At 36.8% G+C, this 5,977-nt stretch overlaps 1 pseudogene across 1 annotated transcript; it reads right to left on the reverse strand.

The window, feature by feature from the left end:
• Positions 1 to 278: 278 nt before the first annotated feature.
• On the reverse strand, positions 279 to 1,281 carry LOC149127037 (S-formylglutathione hydrolase pseudogene; annotated as a pseudogene). Its single transcript, XR_016232107.1, has one exon. The product of XR_016232107.1 is annotated as an S-formylglutathione hydrolase pseudogene (transcript).
• Between the last annotated feature and the right edge of the window lie 4,696 nt (positions 1,282 to 5,977).

Here is a 5,977-nt window from a genome sequence, read left to right on the forward strand (position 1 = left end):
TGCCAGCCCCCAAATTTATTAATCTCTTAAAGGAATACAATTTGGTATTTACAAAATACATTACTTTTCTTGGTGACTTCAAGTTAAATCTGTGCATGTGACTGGACAATATTTGTGGTTAATACAACAAGGCTTTCCAAGTGACATTGAAAAAGCTATAAAGTAGTACTTTTCAATGTGAACAATGCTAAAATAACTTTAAGTCAAAAGTAGGTTTGTTTATTCAAAAGGTGATTCAATTGTAGAATGAAGCCATTTTAGCACTATAAAATCCAATGTTTTCAAATCTTTCAGCAATTCTCTTTATTAGAACTTTCATAATCCAGAAGTGATTCTCTTCTGTGAAGCTTTTCATGCATTCAGGTATTTGGCGTGATGTCTGATGTGATCAGCAATAAAGGTTGCAATGAAGTAGTAGCCATGATCATAACCCTCTTGTAATCTAAAAGCAACAGGGATTTTCTTTTCTGTACAGGCAGCTATGAAGTTCTCAGGAAGTAACTGGTCATAAAACTCATCCGCTTTTCCTTGATCAATTAGTATGTCCAGCTGAGACCCTGTATAGGATTTCACAAGATGGGTAGCATCATAAGCCTTCCATTTGTTTTGGTCTGGTCCCAAAAATTCACCAAAGGCTTTTTTGCTCCAAACACAGAGCATTGGGTTGCAAATTGGAGCAAATGCTGACACAGATTTGTACTTTCCAGGATTTTTCAAAGTGCAGATCAGAGCTCCATGGCCTCCCATGGAGTGGCCAAAAATAGATGTCCTTTGGGGGTCCACTGGGAAATTGGCATTTACGAGCTGGGGAAGCTCCTCTGTTACATAAGAGTACATCCTATAGTTGATTTTCCACGGATCTTCAGTGGCATCCACATAAAATCCAGCACCAGTGCCAAAGTCCCAGCTGTCATCTTCTCCTTTAATATTGCAGCCACGAGGGCTGGTATCTGGAGCGATGACAATAAGGCCATGTTCTGAGGCAGCTTGCTGAAAGCCAGATTTTGTTATAAAATTTTGTTCTGTGCAAGTCAAACCAGACAGAAAATACAATACAGGGCACTTTGCAGATTCTGCCTTTGGTGGCAGGTAGACAGCAAATTTCATCTTGCATTTCAATTCAACACTGTCATGTTCAAAAACTTTCTGGAATCCTCCAAAGCTCTTGCTGCTGGAAACCTGTTTCAACGCCATTCTCCTGATTATTCTTATTATTCTTTTTTTTTTTTTTGTCTGCACCACGGGCTGATGATCCTGTAGCGGAAGCCCCGGTGCAGAAGCAATGGACTGAAGAAACTTTTTATTTAGACCTCTATTGAAGTGATGGTAGGAATTTTCAAACTCTGAATGCCTATTCTGGCATAATACATCTGTTTGGGGAAATTTGCTCATTTCTTTTTATTTCTTGCATCTGTACAAACATTTTTGAAAAAACTTTGGAAAAACTGCAATGGGGTTTACTGGGCTGAAATCATTTTTATATATTTTTAAATTTTATTTAAGTTACACAATTTCATGTATTTCATAAATATAGATTTAGGAACATAGTGATACTGCCCACCCTACCCTCCATCCCACCCATGCTCCAACCCTTCTTCCTCCTCTCTCTCCTATTCCCACTCTTAAGTTTTACAAAGATCTATTTTCTGTATATAATATATTCATAAGATTAGCCCTATGCTAGGTAAAGAGTTCAACAAATAATATGAAGAAAAAAATGCTGTTTTCCAACACTAGAGACAAGGGCTATAAACAATCATTGAATTTCAAAATGTCCATTTCACTCTAAAACATTACATTTTAGGAATTCTATTAGTTACCTCAGATCAGGGGAAAATCTGAAACCTGTCTTTTTCGGTCTGGCTTATTTCACTAAGTATAATGGTTTCTAGTTGCATCCATTTTGTGGCAATTGACAGGATTTCATTTTTTTTTTACAGCTGAATAGCACTCTACAGTGTACAGATGCTGTACTTACTTTATCTAGTCATAAGTCAATGGAAATCTGGGTTGATTCCATAACTTAGCTATTGTGGGTTGAACTACAATGAACATAGAATTACAGATAACTCATATACTAATTTCCTTTCATTTGGGTACAATCCCAGGAGTGATTTTGAGTGTTAGGTCATATGGTGGATCTATATTCAGGTTTCTAAGGTATCTCCATACTATCTTCCCCAATGGCTGCACTAGAAGATTAGAATAGCTTCCCCCCTTATCCTCCCCAGCATTTGTTTGTTGATTTCTGTATGAGAACCATTTTAACCAGGGTGAGATTAAACCTCATTTGTGGTTTTGACTTACATTTCCCTGAAGGCTAGTGATCCTGAGCATTTTTCAAGTGCCCGTTGGCCATTTGAATTTCCTCTTTTAAAAAATGCCTATTCAAAGTAAATTAAATTGGCAAACAAAAAAGCAGTCTGCACATTAATGTTTATTGCAGCTCAATTCACAATAGCTAAGACGTGGAACCAACCCAAATGCCCATCAATGGTAGACTGGATAAAGAAACTATGGGATATGTAGTCTTTAGAATACTATACCGCTGTAAGAAACAACGAAATCCAGTCATTTGCAACAAAATGGAGGAATCTGGAACACATCATACTGAGTGAAATAAGCCAGTCCCAAAGGGACAAATACCATATGTTCTCCCTGATCGGTGACAACTGACTGAACACCAAAAAGGAAACCTGTTGAAGTGAAATGGACACGATGAGAAATGGTGACTTGATCAGCATAGCCCTGACTGTTAATGAACCACTTAATACATTATCCCTCTTAGTAGTTTTTTTTGTCTGTTCTACTTAACATGACTGGTTTAATTCTATAATTAATACACAGTTATTCTTAAGTGTTGAAAATTAACTGAAATGTGACCCCTGTTAAACATAAGAGTGGGAATAAGAGAGGGAAATGATGTACAATTTGGGACATGCTCAAGCTGACTTGCCCCAAATGGTAGAGTTAGAAACATACCAGGGGATTCCAATTCAATCCCATCAAGGTGGCATGTACCAATGCCAGCTCACTATTCCAAGTGATCAATTTTAGTTCACAATTGATCATAATGAAAGGACTAAGAGTCAAAGGGAGCACATAAACAAGTCTAGTACCTGCTAACACTAACTGATAGAATAAATAAAGGGGAGAGTGATCCAACATGGGAAGTGAGATACTCAGCAGACTCATAGAATGGCAGATGTCCTAAATAGCACTCTGGCCTCAGAATCAGCCCTAAAGGCATTCAGATCTGGCTGAAAAGCCGATGAGACTATTTCAAGCATGGAAAGCCAAGACACTCTGGCAAAAAGATATCTGTGAGTGAGATCCCAGTAGAAAGAACAGGTCTTCAAAGAAGGAGGTACCTTTCTCTGAAGGGAGGAGAGAACCTCCACTTTGACTATGACCTTGTCTAAACAAGATAAGAATAGGAGAACTCAGAGGGCTTCCATAGCCTTGGAAACTCATGACTGGAGCATAGGGAGATTACTGATGCCATAGACAGGAGTGTCAATTGGTAAAGTCAACAACAGGAGTCACTGTGCACTTATTCCTCATGTAGGATCTCTGTCCTTAATGTGCTGTGCATTGAGATTTAATGCTCTAATGAGTACTCAAACAATATATTTCACTTTGTGTTTCTATGGGGGTGCAAACTGTTGAAATCTTTACTTAATGCATACTAAACTGATCTTCTGTAAAAAAAAAAAAAAAAAGAAATGATCAATTCCCAACTTGACTCTCACTGGGATTAAACATGACAATAGGTCTGATCTGATTTCATCATCATTTAAAAAAATCATCTATTATTTTTCACTTTGTGTTTCTGTGTGGGAACAAACTGTTGAAATCCTTACTTAATGTATACTAAGCTGATCTTCTGTATATTAAGATAATTGAAAATGTATCTTGATGTGAATGGAAGGGGAGAGGGAGTGGGAAAGGGGAGGGTTGTGGGTGGGAGGGACGTTATGGGGGGGAAGCCATTGTAATCCATAAGTCGTACTTTGGAAATTCATATTCATTAAATAAAAGTTAAAAAAAATGCCTATTCAAGTCCTTTGCCCATTTCTTAACTGGATTGTTTGTTTTGTTGTTGAATTTCTTGAGCTCTTTATAAATTCTGCATATTAATCCTTTATCAGTTCTACAGTTTGCAAGTATCTTCTCCCGTTCTGATGATTCCCTCTTCATTTTGCTCTGTATTCCTTTGCAGTGTAGAAGCTTCTCAGCTTAATTTAATCCAAATTGTCAATTTTGGATTTCATTGCTTATGTTTTTTGGTCTTTTCCAAAAATTCTTTGCTTATGCCAATGTCTTGTGGGGTTTCCTCAATATTTTCCTCTAGTAATTTGATGCTATCTGGTCATAGATTTAGGTCTTTGACCTATTTTCAGTGGAATTTTGTATAAGGTATAAGGTAGGGGTCTTGTTTCATACTTCTTGCAGAGATCCAGTTTTCCCAGTGCCATTTGTTGAAGAGATTGTCCTTGCTCCAGGGATTGATTTAGCTCCCTTTCCTTTCCTTTCCTTTCCTTTCCTTTCCTTTCCTTTCCTTTCCTTTCCTTTCCTTTCCTTTCCTTTCCTTTCCTTTCCTTTCCTTTTTTTATTATTTGACAGGTAGAGTTAAAGATGGTGAGAGAGAGAGAGAGAGAGAGAGAGAGACAAAGGTCTTCCTTCCATTGGTTCATCAGGTGGAGGATTAGCCAAGTGAGCCATGGCGCCAGCCCCAATTTAGCTCCTATTTGAAAGATAAGTTGGTTGTAGATGCATGGATTGATTTCTGGAGATTCTATTCTGTTCCATTGAACTACATGTCTGTTTTTGTGTCAATATCTGGTTGTTTTTGATGATAATTGTCCTGTAACATGTCTTGAAATCTGGTACTGTGATACCTCCAGGTTTGCTTTTGTTGTATAGATTGCTTTAGCTATTTGGGGTCTTTTGTGTTTCCATATGAATTTTAGTATAATTTTTTTCTAGATCTGAGAATGTCATTGGTATTTTGATTGGGGCCACATCAAATCTATAAATTGGTTTCTGTAGTATGGCCCTTTTGTTGATATTGATTCTTCCAATCCCTGAACATGGAAGATGTTTCCATTTCTTGTGTCTTCTTCTATTTCTTTCTTTAATATTTTATAATTTTTATTATTATACTTGATTAAAGGTATCCCAACATATTTAGTTCTTTTAGTAGCTATTGTGAATGGGATTGATCTTAGATGTTCTTTCTCAGCATGGCATTGTTTGTGTATACAAAGGCTATTGACTTCTGTATGTTAATTTTATATCCTGCCACATTACTGAACTCTTTTATAAGTTCCAATAGTCTTTCAGTGGAGCCTTTTGGATTCCCCATACATAGGATCACATCATCTGCAAATAGGGATAGTTTGACTTCCTTCTTTCCAATTTGTATTTTTTTATATCTTTTTGTGCCTAATGGCTCTCGCTAAAACTTCCAGGACTATATTGAATAGCAATGGTAGAGTGGATATATTTGTCTGGTCCCAGATCTTAGTATTTTTCTCTTAAGACTTGGACTATATTTCTATATTCTCTCCTTGCCAGTAGAGTTTCTCATGAGGAGTCAGCTCTGAGTCTAATTGGAGGACCTCTGAAAGTAATTTGGTTCTTCTCTAGTGCACATTTTAGAATATTTTTTTATGTTCTACTGTTGAAAACTTGGCTACAATGAGTCATGTTGATCTTTTCTGTTCTTGTCTATTAAGAGTTCTATGAACTTTCTGTACTTGGACATCCTATTCTTTCCCCAAATTGTAGAAATTTTCTGAAATTATTTTACTGAATAGGCCTTCTAATCCATTATTTCCATTCCTCCAGGAACTCCTAAAACCCACATATTGGGTCATTTGATAATATACCTTAAATCTCCAAAACTCATTTTAATTTTTCTAATTTGTTCTTTCTTTTCGTCTGACTGAAAAATTTTCAAAAGCCTGTCTTC

Source organism: Oryctolagus cuniculus, chromosome 4 (assembly GCF_051225735.1).
Source record: "Oryctolagus cuniculus isolate XC-2025 breed Fujian yellow rabbit chromosome 4, ASM5122573v1, whole genome shotgun sequence".
Lineage (NCBI taxonomy): Eukaryota > Metazoa > Chordata > Mammalia > Lagomorpha > Leporidae > Oryctolagus > Oryctolagus cuniculus.